This window comes from Protopterus annectens, chromosome 5.part0 (genome assembly GCF_019279795.1).
Source record: "Protopterus annectens isolate FY-2018-M chromosome 5.part0, PAN1.0, whole genome shotgun sequence".
NCBI lineage: Eukaryota > Metazoa > Chordata > Ceratodontiformes > Protopteridae > Protopterus > Protopterus annectens.
The window spans coordinates 1,886,975,192-1,886,991,726 of record NC_056735.1 but is presented as its reverse complement, the minus strand read 5'-3'; the positions used below and the strand labels follow the sequence as shown (position 1 = coordinate 1,886,991,726).

Sequence of the window (16,535 nt, the reverse complement as noted above, 5' to 3'; positions counted from 1 at the left end):
GTGGTCTAATATTAGACTTAAAAGTCTAGTCATTTTTCGGCCATGAAAAGATATGACCCCTTTGGAAGTCATTGATATCGCGTGTGAGTTTACGTTTTTTTGTTGCTTCCAAACGATCATCCAATGCTTGTGTCCTATCAAGTAACTGCTGATACACATCGCCCATAGATGTAAATACAGGCATATCCATTAAATCATTTTCCATACTTAATATCTCATCTTTGAGTTCTTTTTCAATAGTTGAAAAGAACTCATTCATTAAGTTCATATAGTCTAAGCTTAATTTGATATTGAGTTGCTGCCATCGCTTCAGTAACTCGGGATAAGCGTTCCCATATGAAGGCATCTTGAGTACTCTCAGACCACGTGGAACAATACCTCTCAGCCTTTGATTTGAATTTTGCCCATTGTTCATTATTACGTAAAGGCCTCAATTTTATACCTACAGCAAAGGATGACTTAGTGACTGCACTCACAAGATTTTTGTTAGAAATGTGAATTTGAAAGTTTTGTTTGGTAATTCTGTTACTAGTGAACCTTGCTGTAAATGGCGCAGTACTTTATACCTTCTAGTATGCCTGTGTTAATGGCATTTCATGATTTGTGTGAGAGGGAATTGAGAAAGCTATATGCAGATTCTAATAATCTGAGATTTTCTAATTCTTTTAATTTAACATTTGATGAATATCAAGCACTTAAAAGTTTACGAATGAATAGAGATATAGTAGTTAAACAAGCTGATAAAAGTGGGGCTGTAGTCCTTATGGACCGGCTTAAGTACATACGCTTGATCACTGTTTTACTTGAAGATGCTGATGCTTTTAAATGCATCACACCACTAGACGTTAAAAAATGTATTAGCTACGTTAATATGGTGATTTATGATTTACAAATTAATGGTGATATTACTTTAGAGCTATTTCATTTTTTTACTGTCCCTTGTCCTATTATTCCTTGTTTATCTATCGTGTCAAGTGGGGGATGGATCACTGAACCCATATCTATATACTTGCAGACGCAATTACAACCATATTTGCTTAAATGTACTACTGTACTAAGAGATACAACTGATTTTCTTTGCAAATTGCGTATTTGGTTTAACAGTATAGGTAGTCTTTTTAGACAAAGCGAATATTTGTTTGTAACGTTGGATATTGTATCCCTGTTTACTGTAATACCGCATGATTTTGGTGTTGAATCTATTAGAGAATTTTTGATTTCACAACCTTCTACTGTGACAAGACATGTCGAGAATATTTGTTCCCTTTTGGACGTAGTTTTGAAAAATAACATCTTTTTGTTTGCTGAATGTTTGTATTTGCAACTCACCGGTGTAGCCATGGGTACTTCTGTAGCTAATACCTATGCTAATTTGGTGCTATACCAGTGGGAGAAAGCTCATATATATAGTGCGAAGAATCCTTTTATTAGTAATATATGTTTTTATCAACGTTTCGTTGATGATTGTTTTATGGTTTGGAAAGTCTCACTATTGCAGTTGAGTGAATTTATTCATTATCTAAATGCAACTACGAATTTTTTAAGATTTAAGATGGATGCTTCCGATAGTGTGATTAGCTTTTTGGATGTTAAGATACAACTGCTTGAGGGCCTTATTCATACCAGTATTCATAAAACGGAGGTACATTCTGAGAGATATGTTAATTATACTAGTATGCATGCCCCACATGTTTTTAAGGGGATTGTGACCTCACAGTTTAACAGAGTGAGTAGATTAAATACTGATGATATGCTATTTGATTTACAGTTAGAAGAGATGTCCAAAGAGTTTCTGGACAGTGGTTATGACACCAACTTGATATTAGATTTAAAAACTAAAGCCTCAGTAAATAGGAGGACAATATTGAAGCCAATTTTCCTTGAGGGTGATTCTGGTTCCGCTAGTTCTGAACGCCCTATATTGTGTACTAGGTATGTTACTAGTTACAAATACCATGACCCGTTTTGTAAAACAAATAATTCAGAGGAATTGGGTTGTACTAATGGCCTCTAGTGAAATTAAGGATATTCTTGGTGATAGACCTTTCTTTTCATATAGAAATATGAAGTCTCTGAAGAGTATGTTATGTTATAAAGACTTTGGAAGGTCTGTGGATAGGACTCCTACTACTAAGCCAGGTACTTATGGTTGTTTGAATTGTTCATGTTGTTCTGGTATTGTAGCTGTTTGCAGTGATAAATTCACACATCCTGTTAGTGGTAAAGTTTATCAGTTTAAATTTTCCACTACTTGTGCTACATCCATTGTGGTATATCTGGCTACTTATGTTAAATGCACCTCATTCTATGTGGGGAAGACCACTATAAAATTAAAGGAACGCATTATTGAACACAAATCAGAGATTAGAAGGACTATTGACAGTAATGCTCTGTATAAACATATAGCCAGTTTAGGTATTGAACATAGATTTTGTTTTAGAATTATAGATGTTATACGGCTTACCGCCAGAGGTGGAGATAGCAATAACTTACTTGAGTTAAAAGAGTATGAGTGGATTCTTAAGCTTAATTCTGACCACTTTCCAGGTTTAAATGATATGATTACATTGAAAACAGTTCTTACTAAAATACAACATACTAAGTTGCGATAATTTTTTATTATAATTTTTTATTATATTTTATGTTCTGTGTTTTTGTGGTCACATGATCTTTGGACTGCTGGTCATGTGATTTTGTTGACCTATATTTAAACCATTTTGTTTTTTTTTAGAAATGTTTGTATTAGTATTGAGGAAGAATTTTATCCGAAAGCTTTGCCATTATATAAAGTGTGTTTTCTCAGTTCTTTTGTTGTTTTATTATATTTTCGTTGCAGCCTGTGTTTTTGAAAAAATGGAAAAAACCTGTTCACTGGTATTGCTATACTGAAGTATCATTGATCCAGTATCACCTGACTTCCATTTAGAGGTCACTGATGATGAACCTTCATTTAAACTGAGTGGAACAGCAACCTCTAAAGTTGGGAGTGCAGTATTTTTTTCTTTTAGCTCCTAATTCTCTTCCATTGCTGTGATTAGCTGCACCCATTGTATCATTTACACGTCCATAGGTTAAAGAATTAGATGTGGTATTCAAATCTTTAGGTGGAAAACAAAAGTTCATTGTCAATGTACATGGCTTTAAAGGTGCATCAACTTGTTTAATATCACTGGCCTTATGTGTGACTTCCTTACAATTCAGTTCCGGCCACACAAAAACGTGGCCGTCAAGGAAGTCCTTTCTATCTCTGTCCAATTGTTTCTATTTTTTTATGCAAGCATTTCCTCTCTAAAAGAACAGCTGAGTCTAGCACCATATCCAGTTTCTTATCAACTGGTCCAGCTGGATTAGATGTCTGAAGAAGCAGTTGTTATACTGTGAAAGTGCTAACACTTTCATTACAATAAAGTTTTTATTTCGTTCTGCTATTTACAGCCTTGTCTTGGTTCGCTGTACGGTATTTTGGATTATATTTATTATTTTCATAACCTGCTAACCATTAATTCAGACTGCTGCTTTTCATGTGATTAATGTTATGACTACTTCTTAGTTCCTGTTGGTGTGTACAACTTGAAACATACCTCACTGGACTGTATGCAGAGACATGACTGAGCTTACCGACTGTGTGTCTCCAGAGGGTACGGTCAAAGCCTTCAGCTGCATTTGACCGTCACCTAGGATGATGGTTCAATACACACGGAACATGACTGAAGTCAATAAATGGCTTAGTATGTGGTGTCATTGTAAGACGATCCACTAAATGTCAGCCTGGAATGACTTGCTCAACACACTTCAGTGTTTTGCCACCTGTCACCCCTGAGATTTTGTGTACTGGCCAAAGCTGTTGAAATCTCCATAGTGCATATTATAGGTGGTGTCATAAGGGAAAACTTTGCAATGAGAAAATGCCATCTTCAAACAGCATCACAGCTATGCTTCTACATGCAAGGAATGCCAACAATGAACTCCCATCATGTGGAATATGCAGACATTTACACAGTCACAGACACCTGGTTCAAGTCTGTGGACATCAGTACAGCCATACCAGGCTACACATCCTTCCACGTGTTCAGACCTCAAACTGATAGTGTGCAAGGTAATGCAGGTGGTGTATACATACTCATTAAAGATAGATACACATCCAGATTGGTTAAACAGTGTGATTCCTGGAGACATGGCAGGTGCTATTCACTGCTGGAAGGGCGTCTACTTAAGTCATTGCAAACTATAGGAGCAACTCCATGAATCAGGACACCTCTTGTGCTTATTTGAATATTCTTGTGTTTATCAAGGTGCATCACAACACCATGGTTTGGGGTGACTTTCACTATCCACCAACTGTGCTGGTTACTGGTGCTCAAACTCACTTGCCCAGAGCTTACTCCACATCCTTAACTACAATGCCCTGAACCAGTGTTGTGACATCCCCACAAGGGGAGGCAACAGGCTGCATCAGGTGCTTACCAATATGCGTGACCACTGTAGCACTTTCACTGTGAGGTCCTCCCTGGTGAGATTTGGCCACAAATCAGTCTCATTAAAAGTAAGTATCACAGCTGAACCTCCCCTTGCAGCAATCACAGTAATAAATTTCAACCAAGCTGATTATAACCTCCTGCAGGATGGTATAACTAACTTGACTGCACCTCCCCTCTCAGATGGGGCAGGCAACTATGCCGAGCTCTATAACAATGATTTATGCAAGCACCTATACAACTGCATAGATTCGGCTGTACCTGAGAGAAGGAAAACAAGCTCCTCATGACACAGCAAAGCTGCCTGGTGGACAAGTGCCATTATCAGGCTGGACAGTAATATGTGGACCTTACTGTGTGACACTTGGAGTGAGGGAGTCCCCCTAAACTGGAAGCACATCCTTCTCAGTTACAACGAACAAATTGTATTGTTGTTACATCCTGTAAAAGACAGTATGTGACACTATTAGCCTCCTCCACAAAGGACAACCACAAGGGATAGTGTAGTTCCATGTGCAACCTAAGAGGGAAGGCCCAGTTTGTTGGTGAACTTCTAATTAATGATACCACATGCAATAAGCCTGTAGACATAGCTACCCTCTTGTGTGACAGGTTCTATGACAACTTTACTCCCGTCTCCCCACCACACATACCACATGACATCCCTAAACCTCTCCCATACCTTCTAATTCTGCAAGGCATATCGTAAATGGCCTTTCTAAGGAGGAAAATAAAGAATACTGCCATGGCTAGCTGTCGAAGTAAAACCAAGAATTTATTGGTACAAGTATAATTTGTTTAAGTATTTTTCGTTTGCCAGACAGGCAAACTTCATCAGAAACAAATTAAAACATTCAAATCTGCGTTTTATAACAGCAGGTGATCCTGGATAACCAATTAGGATACATTGTTACACTTGCTTTAACTTCTTAAAGGCACCACAATATTAAAAGGTAACTCACTAATGCTAAAGTGTCACAGACAAATAAAACGAGGCAAAAATTAAACACTACAGACCTTACAATTAACAATGATGCTCTATAGGAAAGCACCCAAGCATATAGAAAAAATACTAATCATATAAATAGGTCTATCTAAAACTAACTTAAAAATACAGTTAATCTCATATTAAAAATTAACTGCTTGCACATTAATACTTCATCTCTGCAAGCTTTTCAGTTTTAAAATACTACTAATGGAGCAGGTTTCGTTTAAACCCGGAAAATTGTAGGCATTCAACCTAACCTGCCAAACTAATTCAAGTTCTTCTAGTTGCAGGGGTGTAGGACCACATCTAATGTCCTGCATAACTTGGTCAATGACCAAGAACTTGAATTTGTGTTCATTATTAGAAAAAGTGTGCTTGGCCAGGGCATTGTCAAGCCTGCCCTTGTTAATAGCATATTGATGTTCATATATTCTTTCACGGAGCCTACGCTCCGTTTTGCCAATATAGAATGCAGGGCAGAATTGACACCTGGCCAAGTACACAACAAACCTGGAATTACAATTGAACTTCGCTTTGAGTTTATGCTGTGTACCATTGATGGTAAAACTATTGGTTACTTCTACAAACTTGCAATAATTACAATTTTGGCACTTATTCATCCCAGTGATTCGAGCTTTAATAGAATGCTGTTGTTCTAATAAGGTCTTCAAGTTCTTACCTTTTCTAAAAATTACTCTGGGGGGAATTACCTATTTTATTGTAAATGTTTGGATTAATTTTAAATAGTTCCCAGTTTTTCCGAAGTATTTCAATACAGGAATAACTATGTACGGTGTATGTAGTAATGAAACTTAACCCAAATTCTTTAACAGCCGCACAGTCCTTATTAATACTGTTGTCAGTAGTCTCTATATTTTTAACACTAACCAGTTCAGGTGTTAAACACTTGGCGCCTAAAATTGGTGTATAAATGTGGTTAAATCTCTTGGTTCTAACTTTATTAATTAGACTATCCAAGAGAGTTTCCTGATAACCACGGTGTACAAACATGTTTTTCAAAAGATAACATTCTTCTATAAAATCTTCATCTTGGCTAACCATATGTGAGGCTTTCACTAATTGGCCTTTGATGACTGACCGTTTTTTGATGAAATGGATGACAGCTAGAAAAATGCAGGAATGTGTTGGAATATGTACTCTTCCTGTGTATCTTTGCTACAAAACAACCCATATCATGGTTTTTGGCTAGCCAGATGTCTAAATAAGCTATTACCTCCGTGTTGAATGTAGAAGTAAATTGCAGGAATTGTGTTGTCTGATTAAATTTTAAAAAGTCATTTTGAAAGAGGAACAACATAATTGCACTCTGCTTAACTAAGTGTATGAGCATGCCCAGTGGGATTTTCGCTAGTTATAAACTGACTCCAGCCCACACCTGCATGTACTCCTGTCTGAAATTTTGTGTGTTACACAAAATGAAATCTGTCCCCATTTCTGTACTGCTGTGCTTCACTCAAATTGGCTACGACTTTCTAAAGTTGTCTGATGTTAATTAATATGTGACAGAGATTAATAGTATTACACCACACAGAGAATGACAGTCTGTAAAATACAATGTAATAACATCATACATCCAAAAGAAGTGGATATTTCTAGATTAGAACAATGAATGTCATCACACAAGATAATTGCGATAGTCCATTGAACTATACAAGCAGCTTGACAAACAGCACACAGTCACCTGTATAAATATGTACATGTACATCGTTATTCTTGTGTTAAGTAAGACATACAATGTATGCTCAATTTCTATGCTGCTGTCCTAAGACTGCCTGCAATGCTGATATTCCACTGATGAGTTACTGTTAACAGCAGTCACAAGGGAACACTGCTGTGCTGTGGGTGGTGGAACAATACCACATGTTCTGCTGGGATACACAATACTCTGACTATCATGTAACCCCAGTGTCACACATCTCCCTTGACCGATGTACCAGTAATATGTTGCAGTAGGACTGCATGTATATTCCATGCATGAAGCCTAGTAAATAGTAATGGAAACATGATAGTTGAATGGGTATCTATAGTCCCATGTGGATGCTATTTCAGTCCAAGTAGCCCACTACACTTACTTGCATAATTTACCAGATCAATACATACAATGCCATATCATAATAATCCTTATGAGTACCATGTAGGTTACAGAACTACCTTGCAAATGCAGCAGGGGACATTACTGTAGTTCAGGGCCGACTCTGTCTGATGCAAGCAGTACACAGCCAATACATGGATAGGTACAGGATGTGTGGATTGCCTGACATATATTTTATTTTCTGTATGTGAGTAGGAGTAAGGTGCAAGTCCCTAGGTTGTCAGTGAATTGTGCTATGAGTCATCTCTTAGCCAAAACCAGGGCATACTGAGCATGCCTACATCTGCCTGCAGGGACACCAGCAGGGGGTTCTTCCTCCAAGTCCTTCTGTGTCTGTGGCTGTGGTGACCTATGCTCTGGGGGGGGCTGTGTGTCCTTTCCATTTGCTGATCCTGCTGCAGCTGTTTCCACAGGATCATATTGTGTTGCATAGCACATACTGTGAATGTCTGTGCACATGTGGCTGGAGAATACTGCAGGGCTCCACCAGATATATCTGGGCACTGGAACTGTGACTTCAGAAGCCCATACACACACTCTATGATGTTCCTAGTTTGTGCGTGTGCCTCATTATGGCATTCTTCTGTGGATAGGTGTGTGTGCATTTCTCTTGGGTGTCATCATCCACAGTTCCAGGGCGTAGCCAGCATCCCCCAGTAAATGGCTATGTGGGATGTCCCCCCCTAGAAAACATCTGGTACAGCTGTAATGTGTGCCAGATATGGGAGTTGTGATAACTGGCAGGGCTGTCAGCACATACATTCAGGATAATCCCCTGAGCATTGCACACAAACTGGCAGTTGATGAAGTGGTAACCCTTGCAGTTGACGTAGGTTCTACTCTGCTTACCATGTGGTGCCTTGACATGTACATAAGGGCAGTCTATAGCACCTAGTACCTCAGGGTAGTGTGCTACATGGTAGAAGTGTTGCATATCGCTGGCCTTTGCCTCAGATGAGAGGGGAAAAGATATGTGCTGGCATATGGTAGCATATCATCCAGGAACTAGTGGAGTGTCCTGGATGCAGACGCCTGTGACACCCCCATCATGTCCCCAGTTGGCCTTTGAAAAGTACCTGCAGCTAGTATCCTAAGAGATACACATACCTTAGTTTCCACTGGGATGGGTTCCTCTCTGTTGGCTCTGGCTCTGAGTTGAGGGCTGCAGAGCTCAGTGAGTTATTGTAAATATGTCCCTGTCCACCCTGTAGCGCTCTACAATCTCCAGCTCATGTAGCTCCTGGAAGGTTACCCTGGGCATGAACACTCTCTTTTCCTTTTCAGTCTAAGCCTATTGTCAGCAGCCCCAGCAGCACTGACTTCAGCATCTAGCACATATAGATGTAGAAGACCTGCAGCAGCCCCTAGCATTATCTCAGTTAAAATTCCCAAGACTGTACTCCAATGGTCCAGAGTATTGGGAGAAAATCAGAATTTAGGGTGTATGCATACTTTATACAGGTCTGCTGTAGATCCACCATGTGTGATTGGCTAATTATTATGCATTTCACCTGCCTAGATTGTAACTAACATTATTTAATGGCCTTGCAGCATAGCTTATACAAAAGTCTAAATCAGTAATTGAATATATCCAGCTTTGATTACTTGCCACCTATGTCATCACTGTGACCTGGGTGCTCTTTCTGCACGAACACACTCAGCTATGTGGCGCGCCTCACAAACACACACACCAGTAATGAAAAAAATTCCTAAAACTAATGGGGCACACTCCGTTGCTGGCATCCACATCCAGTGGAAATAGCAACATGATGTAGGAGCCTACATGAAAGGAATAATGGTTGCTTCTTTTACTGATTCAGCAAATTCACCTCATTTGCATACATATTCATGCTGACAGTCTGATAACTACACGGTTCATAGCTGTATGACCCAGGCAACAGCACCAGTCCACCATTGTACGGGCCCGACACAACGGCCTATAATACATTTCTGACAAATATTATATAATGCTTTTTATTCCTATTTTTTTTTTCCAATTGGGCATGTCTGCCCACTGCAGCAAATAGTGCAAACATGCCAAAATCATTACAAAAAGTTTATTTTTACATATTCCTATGCACTTTCAGACATCCACAATGCATTTTAAGACATCAATGTATGTGATCTAACCATGTCAGGGGAATTATGTCCATATTTATGGACTTTTACATCCCCTTCTTTCTATGTTGACTTTTTCATGTGGAAAATTTCCCTGTACACTACAGACACAGACACAGGTGTCCTGGGTCATATTCATAAGATTCACCTACTTATGAGGTAATTTGCAATGCACAGAAATCTCCTTGTTTGCGAGTGCTTGCGCACCTCTAAGCAGCGCCTACTGAATCTAAAACTGCATACAACAAAAAAAAATTGTGTAGACTTTAATGAATTCCACAGTGTATATCTATATATATAGATCTATCTATCTATATATATATATATATATATATATATATATATACATATATATGTATATATATATATATATATATATATATATATATATATATATATACAGAGAAAGAGAGAGATACATAAAGATATGCATGCAGTACTTTTAATAATATTTCAGTATTTATTTCTTGATTAGTAAACTGATTTTTTTACATTATTTATAGCAGCATAGTTTGCATAGGACATAGTAGTTAGAGTTTTGTCACACTTTAGTAGTTCATTGCAACAGCTAGTGAGTTAAGTGCTGCAGTGCATCTTGCCCTAGCACAGTATTTATTTAAACCATACTTTTAATTGAAAGCTTCATAAATGTTGTATTAAAACCATAGCCCGAATAAATTGAAAGTTTCCCTCTGTGACGTCACCTTATGAATCTTTCATAGACTTTAATGGACTCATCTCTGCACATGCTCAGCATGTGTCCATTAGTCTATGGAAGCAGCTCATGTTTTTCCTGAGTTCATGTCACTGAGGTTAAAGATCCCTATAACTTTTAGTGACATCAGAGTGGGGAAAAAATCACACATAGGCCACAGAGGATCGAAAAGGAGACTGAAAATGTTTGCCGATCAGCCAGAAGTGTAAATCAGCCATATATGCACCACAAACTGTAGTACAAAAGGTGTCACCAACGTGTGACAAAACACTTTAATGATGATGCCACATAATGATTGATTATCTAGTTTTCTTCTTTGTATGTCCTCACTGTGTCCACATGAGTTTTTACCAGATTCTCGTTTCCTTTTTTATCACAAAGACATGGCATAGGTGAAGCGATTTGCCTCCAAATTACCTAAGTGTGAGAGTTTTCCAAGAGTGATCTAGTGTATGTACTCTTCAGTGAGTTGGCTTCCTGATTGGAATTAGCTCCTCTTTCTTGCACTTATTGAGCCTCTGATAGGCTCTGCCTACACTATAATCCAGGACTGAATTAAGAGAGTAATTGGTGAATGAAATCTGAATGAGTGAATAAATTACTTACAGCATCATGAATGAATTTGAACCTAACTATATATGTGTAGCAGAATGCCAACCCTTTCTCTACAAGTCCAACTGACTGTTTGCATGCATGATTGTGCTATTTCAATGCATGCCTGTATGTTTTTGAGGGGTGAGTATGTGTTACTTTGTAATATACTGGCAGGCAGTCGTGATTTTGTGGAGAAATTCTCAGTATTCAGTAACATTCATGTTAACTTTAGGAGAGCTATATTTGATACAGACTTACAATAGCTTAACTATTGTGGGATAAACAGGACAGCCACTCGGTGCAAAGTACTTGGGGTGATTGGTCTTCTGTGTCTTCAGTGCAGTGCAGTGTATTACTGTCATTTAAATGCCACTATTGCATTTATGGTTAGAACTGAAAAGCTACATTGAAGTTTTCTACAATTTAAAAAGGAAACAAGTTTTTTTATCACTGAAGCCCTTAAGCACTCCATGTGTGGCATAAACTGCAGCAGCAGCTTGACATTGTAGTTTGCTGCAGTATAAAAAGAAACAAGTTTTTATAGAGCCAAAGTGCTTTAGCAAAGCATGTGTGGCATAAAGTACTCACATTACTGTTAAAAGGGGGAGTTAGGTTGGGGAATAGCACTGGACTTGCTATACCTCTGCAGGCTCACAGGAACATGTGAGTGTTTGTGTACTAAATTTGCAGTATGTTTTATACACACACACACACGCACATATATTGTGTGTGTGTGCGTGTGTGTGTGTGTGTATATATATAAAACACCTGACATAACATGGACGTATGATTTATTTTGTTTTTTTAACTGACTGACGTTTTGTTAACTGAGCAGGTTGTTGTGTGAGTTAGGTAAAATGTTAGTTGCCACCTTAGGAAGATAACTGCACTAAGTGGAGGAAATGTAGCCAGGATGTATGTGTATTTGTGTGTGTCTGTCAGTGCTTGTAAGGGGGTACTGCTCTCATTTTCATTCAGTATGATATGGGATCATTTACATTAAACTGTTCTGTTACAAAACTTATACTTTTTTAAGATATATCTTTAAGTGCAGCTTGTAAATGTTTTCTGTATTGTATTTCTAGCTCAGGGTGAAAACAGGAAAATACACCTCATTTCTATGCCTAAGAAAGAGGAGGAGGATCACACATTCTGCCTAGTCATTTATCTTGTACACTATCACAAAAAGGCAAGGATCACAACCACAGTAAGTACTGAGTCCTACTGTTCAGCATACATTCAGTGTAAGTGGGGGAGGCACATTGCTATACAGACTCTGCAACTTTAGTGTAATAAGATCTGAATAACAAGCACTGTTGATTTCTTTATAATATATTTATATGCTGATGAGAGCTTAGCTCTGTGTTTCATTTTGATTCTGCTAAGTGGAGGTAATAAAGATATTTTTTTATTTGGAGACAAGTGCTATCTTTAAAAATATTGCAGGATGGGCTGTAACACAAATTATAGGTAGTGCTTTTGTCTTTGAATAGAAAGAGAAGTTAAATCTTAAAATATATGAGCACTAATTCCTAGATATACTCAAATACCTAGAGATACTCAAAGTGCCACATCTAGCAAGTAAGTCATGATTGCACAGATGTACTCAGTGTAAACTTTAAACTGTGTTGCAGATACTTATTATTCTAATCAAATGAGATAAACTGAAATCATCTGGTTGCCACTGTTCTGAGAGATTTGGGTTAATTTGAATATTAATATATCTGCAGATCTGAATCACAAGTTTTGTCCAGCCTGGTATCATACATGAATAATTACTGTTACCTTTAGATAATAAGTGTTGTCTTTAAACAAGCTCTGAAAATACTTATCTTAAATATAAAAGGACAAGTCCATCATAGGTTCATAGGTTCATAGGTTTATACTAGGCTATCTGCCCTAAGGCATTTATAAGCCTAGCCCAGAGTTTTGTGACTTACATCACCCCTTATGTTAAAAAATACTGTGCCCATTAGTTTGTTGTGCCTCTGTCCAGCAGTGACACAGAGATGATTCCCGGGGTAAACCTACGATCTCCCATCCACCGGTCAAGATTTCTCTTGAACAGAGCCAGCGAGGTGCTCTGCCTCACATGGACCGGGATTTTATTCCACAACATAGGGAGTCTCTGGGTGACAAATCTATCCCTCCAGCATGTCCTATTTATATCCGTGCTAAGGTTTAAGTCACTTGCTCTAGTGGATCTGGTAGATTTGGATTTTTTGAGGTGGAGCATGTCCATTAATTCCGGGTTGGACATGGCCTTGTATGTCAGGCACAAGTCACCTCTGAGCAGACGGTATGCGACTGAATAGAGCTGGAGTTTCTTCAGTCTGGCAGCATATGACAGATTTTGGAGTCCCTTTATCCTTTTGGTGAGGAACTTTTGGGGTCACTCCAATTGCTGCAGGTGTCGGGTGAGATACATCCCGAATGGGGCATTGTACTCGATCATTGGTCTGATAAGTGAAGAGTACAGGTAACAATGACCTCACTTGATCTGGATGTGAATCCCTTCATGATCAGGTGGGCAATGTAGAAGGTTTTTCTAACCACTTTAGCAATGTGAGTGTCAAAAGAAAGGCCACTGTCAACCTGGGTCCCCAGGTCCCTGATAACCTCTTCTGTGCTTAGTGGATTGCCACCTATATGGTAGCTTGGGGTTACCTTGTTTTTCCCGAAGGGTATGACTATACATTTTTGGCATTTAACTTCAGGCCATGGCTCTGGCACCAGCTATCAGTTTCCGTGAGACCCCTCTGAAGGATATCTGTGTCCGATGTACTTTCCACTATGGCTCCCAGTTTGCAGTCATCTGCAAACTTTGTCAGCCATAGTCCTCCTATGTTTGCCTGTACTTCTGAGAAGTAGATGCCGAACAACAGGGGGGCCAAGGACTGAGCCCTGTGGAACACCACTTGTGACCGGCTTGGAGTCTGACATGGCGCCAGCTACTCTAACCCTGTGGGTTCTGTCCTTTAGCCAGTTTGCAACCCATCTTGTGACATATGGGTTTACATTTAAGCTGGTAAGTTTCTCTATAATACCCGAGTGGGGTATTGTGTCGAAAGCTTTTTCAAGGTCAAGGTAGGCTGTATGGACTGCCTTTCCCTCATCAATGGCCTTGGTGACTGTTTCAAAGAAGTCGACCAAGTTCAAAAGGCATGATCTGCCCTTGACAAAGCCAAACTGGGTCGGGTCCAATGTCTGCAAGTCCCCTATGTCTTTGTTTATGAGTTCCATTATGATCCTCTCCATAGCTTTGCAGACCAGGCTTGTTAAGCTTATGGTGCGGTAATTACCAGGGTCCGTAGAGGCACTGCCTTTGTGGAGTGGGACCACAGTTGCCGTACGCCACTCCTTGGGCACGTATCCTATGGTAAGGCTAAGATTAAACAGCTGCCTTACGTGCGGGTTTCGTTCCTCATTGAGTTCGTGTAGCACACAGCCGGGGACACCATCCGGTCCCATTGATGCTGTGTTTTTAGCTTTAGAGAGAGCAGATTTCACCTGCGCATTGGAGATGTCTGGGAGGCTGCACTCCGCTGGGATAGTTATCTCTCCTTTTGGGGGGGAGAGGGGGGTGAAGTTTGCACTGAACCTGTCTGCCAGTATGTTGGCTGTGTCTGTGGGTTCAGTGATTTTTGTATCATTTTGGACTAATTCTGAGCATATCTGGGAGTTTCCACCCAGGTTTCTAACATAGCTGAAGAAGGCCTTATGATTGTCTTTTGAATCTATGGCAATTTTTCTCTCAAAGTTGGCCTTGGATGATTTTATGAGTGCTCGTATTTTTTACTAATAATGATCAAAGGTGTCTTCTCTTTTATGGATTTTGCTCTATCATGTAACAGCTTTCTCCTCTTATTGTAAAGTTTGTTTATGGCTGGGGTCCACCAGACTGGACGTTTGCCCTTGGTGGAAAGAGTCTTGGTTTTATTAGGGATTGCCTGATCCATGCAGTCCTGGAGGTGTTCGTAGAAGGCATTTGTAAGGGCTTCCGCAGCTTGGGTTGTGGTTTCCACTGGCTCGGGGGCCTTGAAGGATACCACACCAGTCTTGAGTAGTGTGAAGTTTGCTTTAGAGAAGTTCTTCACTGTGGTCTTTTTTGTTTGGGGTGGGGCGGGATGTGGATATCCAGTGAGATTAGTTTATGATCTGATCTCACCAATGAGGGATATACTTCCGGTGTGGAGCATTTTGTCCCCATATTTGTGATGATGAGATCTAGTATATTTTCTCCTCTTGTGGGAACGGTGACTAGTTGTTCCATGGCATTTGAATTTATGAACTCTTGGAACCTTTGGGCTAGAAAGTTTGGGCTTGAGTAATGTTCCCAGTCTATATTCGGGTAGTTGAAGTCACCCAATATAATGGTGTTTGGAGATACATTTATACCCTCCAGTGTCTTCAGGAAGGCTGTGTGGGGTTCCTGAGTTTGAGAGGGTGGCCTGTAGCATGCTACAAATTGTAGAGCAGTTTTGCCTATGGTTAATTGCACCTGGATGCTTCGTGCGTTGCCACCAACCTGGAGGTGTGGGTATCCTTGATGAATATGGATACACCCCCTCCTTTTGTGGTGTGGTCCGGGTTTTGGGGCCAGAATGCATGATATGAGGTAAAACCTGATAGTGCCGGGGTGCTCTCAGGAGCCTTGAACCAGGTTTCAGTCACAGCACAGACATCGATGTTCTCCATACTGAGAAGGGCCTCGAGTGCGTGCATTTTGAGATTTAGACTTCTGGCATTGAGCAGCATTACCCTTAGTTTATTCCCATTTTTGTTTTCCAATTTGGTAGGTTTAGAATTTGAGCCTTGCCTAAAAAAGGCACTATGGGGGTGGCAAGAGCCTTAGCCAATATCCAAGCAGCGTGGCTTGTCAAGCATGTCATCCCAGGCAGACAGACACTGGATCCCCTTTGAATGACACCAGAAATTAAGCCAATTGTTAAAGCTGATCATCTTGTCTCTATGTTGTGGCATCATTCTTGATGAAGGAAGGATGCTGCTCAGGGTCAGGGTCATACCTGCCTGGGCTACATAATCAGAGAGCTCCTCTATGTCTCTTTTCATGTAGTCCAGGGAGGTACGTCTCAGGTCGTTCACACCAGCATGGACAAGGACTGTGTCATATTTGTACTTGCTGTGGAGTGACCCGAGTGTTTGTGTTATGTGGCGGATTCTAGCGCCCGATAGGCAGCTTACTGTGACCCTCTCCTTGTTCAGCCTGGTGAGTGGGACGTCAGTGTGTCTGACTATGGAGTCACCTATGACAAGTATGTTTGGTGTTGTATTTGGCCTTAAGGGCTGTGACTGCTTTGCACACTGATTTTGTGGTTTATGTGTTGCCTGTGGTGTGTCATGAGGTGGCGGTTGCTTGGGTGTCTGCTTTGGAGGCCTCTGCTGTTTAGGTAAATTTTTGCTCAGAGCCTCCGAGTATGTCTTTGTGTGTTTATGTGTTTGATTCATTGTTGTGATAGCTTTATGTGAGACTGGTTTTGTCGTCCATGTATATAAATAAATTAAAAATAT

At 39.9% G+C, this 16,535-nt stretch overlaps 1 long non-coding RNA gene across 1 annotated transcript in view; it reads left to right on the top strand.

The window, feature by feature from the left end:
• The window catches only part of LOC122801967, a 1,870,547-nt gene that overhangs the window by 706,371 nt on the left and 1,147,641 nt on the right, over positions 1-16,535 (top strand). Inside the window, exon 2 of the long non-coding RNA XR_006364828.1 lies at positions 12,089-12,210. This is a non-coding gene — a long non-coding RNA (uncharacterized LOC122801967). The remainder of the gene's footprint in view (positions 1-12,088; positions 12,211-16,535) is intronic.